The 14,449-nt window shown below is 44.2% G+C and overlaps 1 pseudogene; it reads left to right on the top strand.

The window, feature by feature from the left end:
* The first annotated feature begins 12,919 nt into the window (after window positions 1-12,919).
* On the top strand, window positions 12,920-14,092 carry LOC138075020 (thioredoxin-dependent peroxide reductase, mitochondrial pseudogene; annotated as a pseudogene).
* Window positions 14,093-14,449: the final 357 nt, after the last annotated feature.

The following is a 14,449-nucleotide window of genomic DNA, read 5'->3' on the forward strand; positions in this document are numbered from 1 at the left end:
AGAATGGAATGATGATGTTGATCTTTTCTGATCCTCGTGACTTCAGTCAACTAGTCTGAATTCTGGCAACCTTTGCCCCAATTCTATGCTAAATTCTCCTCTGCTCAAGCCCCTTCATGAATATGCACATACCCTTAGCTTAAAACTTCCGCAATTTAGATTTTCTGGGAGACACTGCTTTGGGAAAGATTCCACAGCAAGTAGTTCTCCTTACTTGCTGTGAGTAATCCTTTCTTCTCCTGATCTTTGACTTGGTTGTCTTGGCCTGACACCTACAAAGAGGTGAGCCCAGTTTTCAGGTGCCAGCAGCGGGTCCCTGTAGCTTTCTGACCTCTAGATTGTGACCTACAGAGGCAGCTCAACCAAAATGTAGATGCTGGCCCCAGGCTTTACTCCTCACTTCAAGTACCTCATTCTCTGCAATAAACCAATTTTTCTTGAAATCTCTAAAGTGTTTTCATTTTCACTCTGAACCCTAGATGAAATATCATTGGATTGACCTGAAGTTATTTGGACTCTGGATCTAAATATACAAAACTTAAAAAATAGAATCATACCAACATTAATACACCTCAAGAGCATTTTCAGGAGCAAATTTCATTAAGCTAAGTTAATGAATCAATTTTCTAGATCAATTTTCTATACAATGCTGTTAGGGTTGGTTGCTCAGTCGTGTCCCAATCTATGTGACCCCATGGACAGTAGACCGTCAGGCTCCTCTGTCCATGGAATCCTTCAGGCAAGAATATTGGAGTGGGTTGCCACTTCCTTTTCCAGGGGATCTTCCTGACCTGGGGATTGAACCTGCGTTTCCTCTGTCTCCTGTTTTGTCAGGTGGGTTCTTTACCACTATCACCTGAAAACTGGGTTCACCTCTGTAGGTGTCAGGCTAAGACACAACCAAGCCAAAGATGGGGAGAAGGAAGGATTTATTATTCACAGCAAGTAAGGAGAACTTACTTGCTGTGGGATCTTTCCCAAAGCAATGTCTCCCAGAACATCTAAATTGGGGAAGTTTTAAGCTAAGGATACATGCATATTCATGCGAAGAGTTGACTCATTGGAAAAGACTCTGATGCTGGGAGGGATTGGGGGCAGGAGGAGAAGGGGACGACAGAGGATGAGATGGCTGGATGGCATCACCCAGACTCGATGGACGTGAGTCTGAGTGAACTCTGGGAATTGGTGATGGGCAGGGAAGCCTGGGGTGCTGCAATTCATGGGGTCGCAAAGAGTCGGACACGACTGAGTGACTGAACTAAACTGACATGCATATTCGTGAAGGTGCTTGAGCAGAGGAGATTTCAGCATAGAACTGGGACAAAAGTTGACAGAGTTAAAGCTGTAGTTGAATGAAGTCACAAGTATCAGAAAAGGTCAACATCATCATTCCCTCCTCCATTTGGGTGGAGTTGCCTGCAGAACTCAAAGGTAAGTATCAGACTGTGATGTATATTCTTTCAGGAGGAACTAGGGCTCTGTTTTATCACTCAACTATTGTTTCTTGACTGCTTTTCCTTTGCTGCTGCATTCTTTTGTTCCCTTAATATTGTTAATCACCGAGACTTGTTCAAGGACAAGCATTAAGGCTAGGATTCAGTTCAGTTGCCCAGTCATGTCTGACTCTTTGCAACCCCATGACTGCAGCACACCAGGCTTCCCTGTCCATCACCAATTCCCAGAGCTTACTCAAACTCATGTCCATTGAGTCGGTGATGCCATTCAACCATCTCATCCTCTGTCATCCCCTTTTCCTCCTACCTTCAATCTTTCCCAGCATCAGGGTCTTTTCCTATGAGTCAGTTCTTCACATCACATGGCCAAAGTATTGGAGTTTCAAGCTTCAGCATCAGTCCTTCTAAACAGTATTCAGGACTGATTTTCTTTAGGATGGACTGGTTGGATCTCCTTGCAGTCCAAGGGACTCTCAAGAGTCTTCTCCAACACCACAGTTCAAAAGCATCAATTCTTCAGTGCTGAGCTTTCTTTATAGTCCAGCTGTCACATTCATACATGACTACTGGGAAAAACCATAGCTTTGACTAGACAGACCTTTGTTGGCAAAGCCATGTCTCTGCTTTATAATATTCTTTCTAGACTGGTCATAGCTTTTCTTCCAAGGAGCAAGCGTCTTTTAATTTCATGGCTGCAGTCACCATCTGAAAGTGATTTTGGAGCCCCCCAAAATAAAGTATCTCACTGTTTCCGTTGTTGCCATTGCGGAGAATCAACAGTTAGACCAGCACATGGAACAACAGACTGGTTCCAAGTCGGAAAGGAGGACGTCAAGGCTGTACACTGTCACCCTGCTTATTTAACTTATATGCAGAGTACATCAAGTGAAATGCTGGGCTGGATGAAGCACAAGCTGGAATCAAGATTGCAGGGAGAAATATCAATAACCTCAGATATGCAGATGATACCACCCTTATGACAGAAAACAAAGAAGAACTAAAGAGCATCTTGATGAAAGTGAAAGAGGAGAGTGAAAAAGTTGGCTTAAAACTCAATATTCAGAAAACTAAGATCATGGCATCCGGTCCCATCACTTCATGGCAAATAGATGGGGAAACAATGGAAGCAGTGAGAGGCCAGGATTAGATCATGAAATGCCTTTGGCCAAAAATGACTTTTCTTATGTCAAGAAAGCCATGTCTGGTTCTCTTTCACAGGGTCCCTCACCCCTATCTGCTTACAGTGCTGCCAGCACAGCTGACATAAGAGGATAGGAATCTAGCAGCCACTGTAAAACTACATCTGCAGAATTTTATTCTTCTGTCCCTGGTGCTGGACGGAGGATGTCTCTGCCTTGCTTCCAGATCTCTTGCAGTTTGATCCTTTGGCAGAACCTGAACCTTAATAATATCCTTGCTGGCAAGGGAATCTGGGAAACACAGCTCTCAGGTTTGAGTCTGCAGTGTACTTAAGAGGCTACAAGTGGGAGGGAATGGACGCTGATTACTTCTAAACAATATCCAGCTTTGCAGAGGAGTTGTGATGATTCATTTCATGTGTCAACTTCTCTGGGTCATGTGTCACCCTTGCCTTTATATTCGGTTGTTGTTTGGTTGCTAGGTCGTGTCCAACTTTTCTTGCAAGCCCATGGACTGTAACCTGCCAGGTCCCTCTGTCCATGGGATTTCCCAGACAAGAATACTGGAGTGGGTTGCCATTTCCTTCTCTAGGGTATCTTCCTGACTCTGAGATTGAACCCTCATCTCCTGCACTGCAGGCAGACTCTTCCTTTATCAGTGAGCCACAAGAGAGGCTCTACATCTCTATACATAATGAATATATTTGTTCTGTTTCTCTTCAGAACCCTAACTAATAGAAGAGTCAAAGTACCTTGTGTCCTGAGAAGAGTCTTAAAGGGGTTAACTTGAACCCCACTGTGTGAGTCACTGGAAATGCAAAGTTGGGAGGGGACAGCACCTCCTCTCCCAGAGCTCACAGGATGGAGGGGACACACACAGAGGCAGTTTCCTCTGTTGGAAGAGTGTGCAGTTTCCTCAGTTCAGTCTCACTGCAGTAAAGATTTGAAATGACAGATTAATGTTATAGCTCAGTTACAGCTCAGTTTCAGCTCAGAGCTTTATTTGATAGAGGATAGTACACCCCCAAGGCATGAGGGCAGGCTGACCCTGGAGGAGAGACCTCAACTCATCTTGCCTCCTTCTTTTTATACTTTTTGTCTTCTCCCCCCACCCCAGCTTGCTCTATGCAAATTAGGGCTAGGCCCCATCATCAGTCAGGAAGTGTGCATGTTTGTTTCACCTGAGGTTCCCACTCAGGTCCATGGATTTTTCCTTTGTTCCCTTTTCCTGTGCTTTATCTCATTCTTTGTCTTTTAGCTGCTGCCAATTTGGACTCCTTTTTCTATTCTAACTACCTAACACCCCTAAAGTATGGCCATGTCTGCAAAGAAAACTAAACTCACAATGAAGTAGTAGGGGAGGAATGATTCACATGGCCTGGAGAGCTGGAGTCAAGAAAAGGTTTGAGGCTCAATAATCTTTATTTTTGGTGTTGAAAGGTGGCTGCAATGACTTCCTTGGTGGTCCAGTGGCTAAGATTCTGAGTTCCCGATGCAGGGGGCCTGGGTTCGATCCCTAGTCAGGGAACTAGATCTCACGTGCTGCAACTACAAATTCACAAGCCGTGACTATAGATCCCATGTGCCACCAAGTAAGACCCAGCACAGCCAAATAAATTTAAAAAAAAAAAATTTTTTTTTTAAAAAGGTGACTGCATTCACATGGTAGGGAAAACCAGGACTTGTTCAGAAGAGAAAACAGCCTAAACAAGGCCTGGCAATACTTTCTGCATTTAGAAACACCTGTGGCTCTGAGTACAGGGGTACCTTGTTTTATTGCACTTTGTAGATATCTTTTTTTTTTTTAAATGGAAGGTTTGTGACGACCTTGTGTTGAGCAAGTCTATTGGCACCATTTTTATAACAGCATTTTGTCACCTTGGATTTATATCATGTTTTGGTAATTCTCACAGTATTTCTAACACTTTTTTAGGGTTTCCCTGGTGGCTCAGATAGTAAAGAATCTGCCTGCAGTGTGAGAGACCTGGATTCAAAACCTGGGTTTAGAAGATCTTCTGGGAAGGGAATGGCTACCCACTCCAGTATTCTTTCCTGGAGAATTTCATGGACAGAGAGGAGCCTGGGGGCGGCACAGTCCATGGATTTGCAAAGAACTGGACAAGACTGGGTGATTAACACTTTCACTTTCAAATGTTTTCATTGTTATTACATTCGTGAGGGTGATCTGTGATACTGATCTTTGATGTGACTATTATAATTGTTTTGAAGCCATGAATCATGCTTATATAAGGAGTGAACTTAATGGATTGATGTTGTGTGTGTGCGTGTGTTCTGACTATTCCATTGGCCGGTCATTGTCCCTTTTTCTCCCTCTCTCTGGGCCTTTCTGTTCCCTGAAACACAACAGTATTGAAATTAGGCCAATTCATAACCCTTTAAAGGCTTTTAAGTTTTCAGGTGAAAGGAAGAGTCATGCATCTCTCACTTCAAAGCAAAAGCCAGCAATGACCAAGCTTAGTGAGGAAAGTATGTTGAAAGCCATGATAGTCCAAAAGCTAGGCCTCATGGGCCAAAGAAAAAGAAAAAGTTATTGAAGGAAATCAAAAGCATTGCTCCAGTGAACACATAAATGATAAGAAAGTAAAAAAGCCTTATTGCTGATGTGGAAGAAGTTTTAGTGGTCTGGGTAGAAGATCAAACCAGCTCCAACATTCCCTTAAGTCAAGGCCTAATCCAGAGCAAGGCCCTATTGCTCTTCAGTTCTATAAAGGCTGAGAGCGGTGAGGAAGCTGCAGAAGAAAAGTGTGAAACTAGCAGAGGCTGGTGCATGAGGTTTAAGGAGAGATGACATCTCTGTAATGTAAAAGTACAAAGTAAAGCAACCAGGGCTGATGTAGAAGCTGCAGCAAGTTATCCATAAGATCTAGCTCAGATCATTAACGAAGGTGGCTATGCTAAACAACAGATATTCCTTATAGATGAAACAGCCTTCTGTTGGAAGAAGATGCCGTCTAAGACTTTCATAGCTAGAGACCAGTCAGTGAGCTAGAGAGTCAATGCCTGGCTTCAGTGCTTCAAAGGGGCTGACTCTCTTATTAGGGAATAATGCAGGTGGTGACTTGAGGCTAATGCTCATTTATTGATTTCCCAAAATCCTAAGGCCCTTAATATTTATGCTAAATCTACTCTGCTTGTGCTTTATAAATAGAACAAAACCTAAATAGAACAACACTCAGACAGTACATCTGTTTGAAACATGGTTTATTGAATATTTTAAGCCCACTGTTGAGATCTACTGCTAAGAAAAAAAAAGATTCCTTTCAAAATATTCCGGCTCATTGACAATGCACCTGATCAGCCAAGAGCTCTTATGGAAATGCATAATGAGATAAATTTTGTTTTCCTACCCGCTAATATAATATCCATTCTGCAAGGAGTTATTTCTACTTCTGAGTCTTATTAGTTAGGAAATACATTTCATAATGCTGTGGATGCCAGAGATAGTGATGGATCTGGGCAGAATCATTGAAAACCTATTCTGGAGAAGGTAATGGCAACCCACTCCAGTATTCTTGCCTGGGAATTCCCACAGACAGAGGAGCTTCGTGGGCTACAATCCATGGGGTCACAAAGAGTGGGACATGACTTAGCAACTAAACAACAATAGCAATATATATTATTTTATTCATGTGGAATAAGTTCTTAAAACCAGAGTTGATGGGTTAAGGAGCCTATGTATTGGTTATTTTGGTAGATATTATAAAATTTATTCTCCATTTGAAGTTGTTTATTTTTGGCATTTTGATAGAGGAAAATACATCTTGGTGCTTTTTCTCTTATCATGAATATTTTAATCTTTATCTTATTATGGATGAGTTGAATATATATTAATATGTTTAAGAGCAAAAAAAAAAGCCTACTGGAAAGGATGAACTGTTCTTGACTCTATCGAGAACATTTGTGATTCGTGGGAAGAGGTCAAAATATCAACACAAATAGGAGTTTGGAAGAAGTCGATTCCAATCCTTACGGATGACTTTGAGGGATTCAAGACTTCAGTAGAGGAAGTAACTGCAGCTGTGATGGAAATACTAAGAGAATTAGAAGTGGAAACTGAAGATGTGACTAAATTGCTGCAATCTCATAATAACACTTGTACAGATGAGGAACTGCTTCTAGGAAATGAGAAAAAAAAAGTGGTTTCTTGAGATGGAATCTACTCCCAATGAAGATGCTGTGAAGACTGTTGAAATGATAACAAAGGATTTGGAATATCACATGAACTTATTGATGAAAAAGTGGCAGGGTTTGCGAGGACTGACTTCATTCAACTTTAGGAGAAGTTCTCCTGTGGGTAAAACACTATTGGAAAGCAATGCGTGCTACAGAGAAATCATTCATGAAAATAAGAGTCAATTGATGTGGCAAATTCACTGTTGTCTTATTTTAAGAAGATGTCACAGTCACCCCAGCCTTCAGGAACCACCATCCTGATCAGTTAGCAGCCTCCAACATCAAGACAAGACCCGCCACCAGCAAAAAAAAATGATTTGTTGAAGGCTCAGATGATGGTTAACATTTTTTAGCAATAAAGATTTTTTCAATTAAGGTCTGTACCTTAGTTTTTAGACACAACGCTTTTGTACACATCATACCACAGTCTACTAATAGAACTTTAAAAAATAACTATTTTTGGCTGTGCTGAGTCTTCACTGCTGCATGGGCTTTTCTCTAGTTTCAGCGAGTGGAGGCTACTCTCTGGTTGCAGTGCTAGGGCTTCTCATCGTGGTGGCTTCTCTTGTTGCAGAGCATGAGCTCCAGGGCACGTGAGCTGCACTAGTTCTGGCACGTGGGCTCAGTAGTTGTGGTTCCCGGGCTCTAGAGCACGGGCTTAGCTGCTCTGAGGCACGTGGGGTCTTCCTGGATCAGGGATTGAAGCCGTGTCTCCTGCATTGACAGGTAGATATTTTACCACTGAAGAACAGGGAAAGTCTGTTAATCACTCAGTAGTGTCCTCTTTGCGACCCCATTGACTGTGGCCCACCAGGCTCCTCTGTCCATGGAATTCTCTAGGCAAGAATACTGGAGCTATTCCCTTCTCCAGGAGATCTTCCCGACACAGGGATCCAACCTGTGTCTTCTGCATTACAGGCAGATTCTTTACATCTGAGCCACCAGGGAAGCAGAAACCCAACATAACTTTGAAATGCACTGGGAAACCAAAAAAATCCGTGGGACTTGCTTGATTACAATATCCGTTTTATTGTGGTGGTCGCAGAGGTGTGTCTGTAGTCATGGCCTTAGGTGCTTAGGTGCTGTGTGGTCGGAAAAGATGCAGCATAGTTGGCAGGCCCGATCGTGACTGACGAGTGTCCCTGCCAACCACCAGCAGTGGAAGGGAGCAGGAGAGTGGCACCTGGGGGCCCCTTTGGAACTCAGTAATGTAGGGCTTGGGGAGCAGTGCTGGGCTCAGGAAACAGGCTGGAGAGAAACTTCTAAGCCAGGATCTCCAGAGGAATGACTTCACAGGGTTGACTCCAGTATCTTCCTCCCTGACAGACATTAGGTCCTTTAGTGTACTTAATCCACCTCCTAATATCACTTTCTTATTGCCTCTCATATTCTAAACTTCCAACAAGTAAATGATTTTTCTCATTTTCCAGTTCTAAATCCATCCACCAAGTTAGCAGTTCTTAGGGTGCGGCTGTCCCAGCTGGCATAGCACTGAAACATGGGTTGAATTTTTTTTCCAGGGATCATTTACATCTGTGAGCAGATCCTATAGGTGACCAGGCCCTGACCCTGGCTGGCCCAAAGTCCCCACTGATTTCATATGACCAGACATTCAAAAATCCTGAAGAAAAATAGGCTCACTTGTAACTGAAAAATGAAGGTAAAACAGATCGTTCAAGGTGATGAATGCAGAGAACAGAGCCCAGTACGGCCATTCAACATCAAAAACCCTGGGAAGTGGGTATGATTATGCCCATTTTACAGATGACACATCTGAGTCCTACTTAGGTAGAAAGTGGTCTAACCCTCCTTTGCTTCCGAGTCTAATGCATTTCCCAGTAATCTGCATGGCAACCCCCGCATGTGGTAGCCCTTGTTCCCTGTCTTCTTTGATGCTTATTCTTGGAAGAAAATCCAAATAGGGACACTTCTGATGGTGACCAGGGCTTCCCTGATGGCTCAGCTGGTAAAGAATCCACCTGCAATGCAGGAGATCTGGGTTCGATCCCTGGGTTGGGGAGATCCCCTGGAGAAGGGAATGGCTACCCACTCCAGTATTCTGACCTAGAGAATTCCATGGACTGTACAGTCCATGGGATTGCAAAGAGTCAGATATGACTGAGCGACTTTCACGTTCATTTTTGATGGTGACAGATAGTAAATTGTCAGGACAGTAGATGTAAACCTGACTGTCTCAGTCAAACTGGGCTGTAGGGTCACTCTGTAGTAAGCAGAGTTTGATATGCACAGGGGGAAAAAAAGATGTGTGCGTGTCAATTACCTGAAAAAGGTATGAGACGATTTGTCCTAGGAACAGCCTGGGGAGAGGATACAGACTAGCTTGAGACACCCCAGGGAAGGGCCCCCCTGCATCACATACTGCTTCCAAACAAGTTGTTCAAGATCATGTATGGAAAGATCCCACCAGGATGCCAAACTTCCTGCCCGGCAGCCCCCTCCCTCACTCAGATCGCTTCTTCTCCCTGCTGTAATCTCCATTAATATTCTGGTCTGAACTGCGTCCTGAAAGGAGGCAGCAGGAAGCTCTGCCTGGATTAGCCAGGCGGAGTGAGACTCTCAGGGGACAAAAGACATCCAAATCTCACAGGTGTGGGCTGAATCCCAAGTCTGCTTGGCAGGAGCAGAGCTCCAGAGGTTTCCAGGGTTACCTATATCCTCTCTCTCTCTCACACACACACATGCACACACACATACACAGTCACACACTCAAGCACAAAATTTCCCCTTTAAATTTGAGAAGCCAGTTGCACAAGAACATAATGGAGAATATCAAACCTCACTGGAAAGCACATGGAGGGTCCCACCTCATTCCTTGTATAACCTGAGCTGTCTGGGTGATATGTTTGCTAAAAACAGTAATTCCAGGACTTCCCTGGTGGTCCAATGGTTCAAAATCCACCTTCCAAAGCAGTGGATATGGGTTCGGTCCCTGGCCTGGGGAATTAAGATCCCATAGGCTGCCGAGCACCTAAGTCTGTTCTCTGGATCCCAGGTGCCAAAACTAGAGAGCCTGCGTGCTACAACTAGAGAAGCCTGCACCACAATGAAGAGCCGTGGGCCGCAACTAAGGCTGGATGCAGCCACACTGAAAAATAAAAAAAGCAAAAAAACCACATTAAAAAATAAAAAAAAAAGGAAAAAACCCAAAACAGTAGTGCCATCAAAGGAACTGTCCTAAGATTTGGCATCATGAAACCTAGGTTAGGTTTCTGTCTTTGATGCCTTTATCTGTGTCAGTCTGAGAAAGTCAGCTTAGTTCTCTGAGATGCAGTTTCACCATTTATAAAACGAGAAAAATATTTAGTTCACTGATTGTTGAAGGATCCACTGGCCATACCTGTAAGAATACATGATAAATTCTAGTATTAACTCATGTGTGTGATGCGATGATGAGGATGATGATAATAAAAGATGATAATGATGGGGTATTCCCTGGTGGTCCGGTGGTTAGAACTCCCAGCTTTCACTGCTGAGGGCTCAGGTTCAATCCCTGTTTGGGGAGCTAGACTTCCCTCATAGCTCAGTTGGTAAAGAATCCATCTGCAATGCATGAGACCCTGGTTTAATTCCTGGGTTGGGAAGATCTGCTGGAGAAGGGATAGGCTACCCGCTCCAGTATTCTTGGGCTTCCCTGTGGCTCATCTGGTAAAGAATCTGCCTGCAATGCAGGAAATCTGGGTTCAAGCCCTGTTGGGAAGATCCCCTGGAGAAAAGAAAGGCTACCCACTCCAGTATTCTGGACTGGGGAGTTCCATGGACTATAAAGTAGAGTCGTTTTCAGACAGTTGAAGAATTTTCAGAAGTACAAAGAGTAGGTAAATCTGTTTGACTCTAGATGAACACAACGGAGGGAAAGCCTACATTTCTTGAGCACTTGCTGTGTTCCAGGGTTGCCAAGAGCTGTCACAATCTTCCCTTGCTTCACCCTCATGGTGACTCTGCAAAGTCTCCACATTAGTCTTAGCAAAGGCAAAGTGATTTGCCCAAAGTCATACAGGCTAGAAAACATGGCAGAACCCAGCTTGACTTCGAATTGGTTTTGTAAACTCTTAATCTTTATATTTGGGCTTCCCAGGTAGCAGCAGTGATAAAGAATCCATCTACTAATACAGGAGACATAAGATGAAGGGGTTTGATCCTTGGGTCAGGAAGATCCCCTGGAGGAGAAAATGACAACCCACTCCAGTATTCTTGCCTGGGAAATTCCATGGACAGAGGAGCCTGGTGGGCTACAGTCCATGGGGTCGCAAAGAGTCAGACATGACTGAGCAACTGAGCATAATCCTTATATTCATCACTTCCTCATATAAGGAAGACTGTTTTTCATGCCAGCAGAATGAGTATGCTCAAAAGGAATAAGAAAAACATCACTGGAGTATCCAGAAGCTATTCCAACATCCCCTTAGGAGGGCTATCACCTGGCAGGTTGGGCCAGATCACCTGAAGCTGTCAGCTCTGGGACTTTAGAACATAGATTATGCATATGTTCATAATGCCCTACTGACACTCTGTACTCCTGGACTGACCAGTTGCTCATCTCTTTTGGCAGTATAAGATGATGGTTAAGATCAGACATTCTGGAGTCACAGAGACCTGGGAGCAGGTCCCAGCTTCATATTGTATAGACAGATATGGAAAGGCCCAGAGAGGGTAAGAGACTTGCCCAGGGATGCATAGTGAGTCAGGCAGCAACACCTGGTGCAGAATCCAGGTGTCCTGATTCATCACTTTCTTCCCTAAGAGACCAAACCCTCCTTCACTGATGTCAATAGATGCTGTCTGCACTGCCTCTCAGAGAACACACTGACACATTAACCCAGCTCCTCCCTCCTTACCTAACCACTGGGTTCATGGTCACATGGGTACCCAGACACCTTTATCGATTCCATCTGCTTCAAATAGCTCATCATTGGCTTGGCTCCTTTCTCCAAATCAACCAGAATCCTGGGAAACTGACAAGGGTGCTCCTCTGAAGGCAGACAGTAGTGTGTGTGTGTGTGTGTATGTGTGCGAGTGTTGCTGAGATTGTGGTGGCAACTGGTCTACCCAGGTGATCTTATTGACATGTCAACCACAGCTGGGCAGAGCAAGTGGGGTGGATAATTATCTCTTGTTGACAGATGAAGTCACTGAGGTTCCCTGGGGTTATGTGCCTGTCCCTCCCCTTTGTGGGCCTCGGTTTCTTCCCCTGGTCCTAAGGTCTTTTTCAGCTCTAACAATCGATGCCTTTATAATTGCCCAAGTTTACAAAACTATTTAGAAGCAAGGTCAAAACTAAGAAAGAAGTCTTGGGTCTCCTAGACCAGCAATCTTTTTAATGCTAGTTGTATTAGTTCTGTTGTTGTTTAGTCGCTAAGTCATGTCTGACTCTTTTTGTGACCCTGTGGATTGTAGCCTGCCAGGCTCCTCTGTCCACAGGATTTTCCAGGCAAGAATACTGGAGTGGGCTGCCATTTTCTTCTCTGAAAGATCTTCCTGATCCAGGAATCGAACCCATGCCTCCTGCATTGGTAGGTGGATTCTTTACCACTGAGCTGCCTGGGCTTTGTTTAGGGCTGCTGTGAAAAAAGTTGCAAAATGGATGGCTTAAAACAAGAGAAAGTTATCTTCTCATAGTTCTAAAGGCTAGAAGTTTGAAACCAAGATGTTAGCAGGGCTGTGCTCCTTCTTCAACCTCAAGACAAAGGTCTTCTTGCCTCTTCCAGCTTCTGGTAGCTCCAGGCTTTCACTGGCTCGTGCCAGCATCACTCCAATTACTGTCCCTGTCTTTGTATGGCCAGCTTCCCTCTAGGCTTATGTCTTCACAGGGGTTCTCCACCCTGTGTACATCTGTGTCCAAATTTCTCCTCTCATAAGGACATCTGCCATATTGAATTAGGGCCCATCCAAATGCCCTCGTCTTAGATTGATTACATCTACAAAGATCTTAGTTCCAAATAATGTCACCTTCATGGGTACTGGGAGTTAGGACTCCAGCATAACTTTGAGGGGACTCAATTCAACCCATGACACTAATAATAGCTCACCTTGAAAAAAAGACTTTCCCTTTTGCCAGGCTTTTCTACATGGATTATCTCACTTAATATAAAGTAGGCATTATTGACACTGAAGATGGTGGCCGTGTGGGAAGGTGGCTCTGGGTTTCGATTGTCAGACATATGGGTGCCATTCCTTGGGACATTCCTGCTTCTGCAGACCTTATGCCATGCTCCTGCTGTCACCCAGCATGCATCCTACTGAAAGGGTACAGCATTCAAAGAACTAAGCCTTGATGATTTAAAATTTTTTTAATAAGTTAATTAATCAATTTTATGGAGAAGGCAACGGCACCCCACTCCAGTACTCTTGCCTGGAAAATCCCATGGACGGAGGGAGGAGCCTGGTAAGCTGCAGTCCATGGGGTCGCCAAGAGTCAGACACGACTGAGCGACTTTACTTTCACTTTTCACTTTCATGCACTGGAGAAGGAAATGGCAACCCACTCCAGTGTTCTTCCCAGGGACGGGGGAGCCTGGTGGGCTTCTGTCTATGGGGTCACACAGAGTTGGTCATGACTGAAATGACTTAGCAACAATCAATTTTTGGCTGTGCCGGGTCTTCATTGCTGCTCGTGAGCTTTCTCTACTTGTAGCAGCAGGGCCTACTGTTCATTTCAGTGCATAAACTTAGCTGACCAGCAGCAGGTGGAGTCTTTCCAGAGCAGGGACTGAACCCATGTCCCCTGCCTGCATTTGCAGGCAGATTCCTAAACACTGGGCCACCAGGGAAGTCCAAGCCTTGATGACTTTAAGGGGAAATATTTGGTGCTCTTCTTCCATCCTTCGGATTTCACCTTTGTGTGTCCTATAGAAATTACTACTTTTAGTGACAAAGCCACTGAATTTCATAATGTAGAATCATTTCAGTGTCAGGTAGATTCCCACTTCAGCCACCTGGCCCAGATAAATACACTGAGGAAGAATGGTGGTTTGGGCCACATGAACCTCATGCTCTTGTCAGATATGACTAAATAAACTTCCCAAGACCAGGGTGTGCTATTTGTTAGAAGGTCATGTCCTTGCACTAAGAGATCTCTTCATAATTGACCCCAATGGAGTCATCAAGATTTGAGTGTCAATGATCTCCCAGTGGACCCAAGCATGGGGAGACCCTAGCTTGGTGAAGGCATTCCAGTTTGTGGAATTCCATTGAGAAGTCTGCCTAGCCACCTGGACACTGGATTCTCCTATAATCCAATTTCATCCAATTGCTTCCAAGAAATACTTTGAGAAGGTTAATCAGTAGAGCATCCCATATATGCCTGTAGCTTGTCACACCAGAAAAGAACTTTAAGCATTTCAAAGAATATTGTTTATAGAAGGCAAAGATCGAATCACACCTGTAGTCACAAATATTACTCTATATGTTCTGTTTTTATAACATGGACCTTTTTTGAGGGGGCTTCCCAGGTGGTACTAGTGGTAAAGAACACACCTGCCAGTACAGGAGACATAAGAGATTTGGGTTCCATCCTTGGGTCGGGAAGATCCTTTGGAGGAGGGTATTCTTGCCTGGAGAATCCCATGGACCGAGGAGCCTGGTAGGCTGCAGTCCATAGGGTTGCAAAGAGTCAGACACAACTGAAGTGACTTAGCGTGCATG

Source organism: Capricornis sumatraensis, chromosome 1 (genome assembly GCF_032405125.1).
Source record: "Capricornis sumatraensis isolate serow.1 chromosome 1, serow.2, whole genome shotgun sequence".
NCBI lineage: Eukaryota > Metazoa > Chordata > Mammalia > Artiodactyla > Bovidae > Capricornis > Capricornis sumatraensis.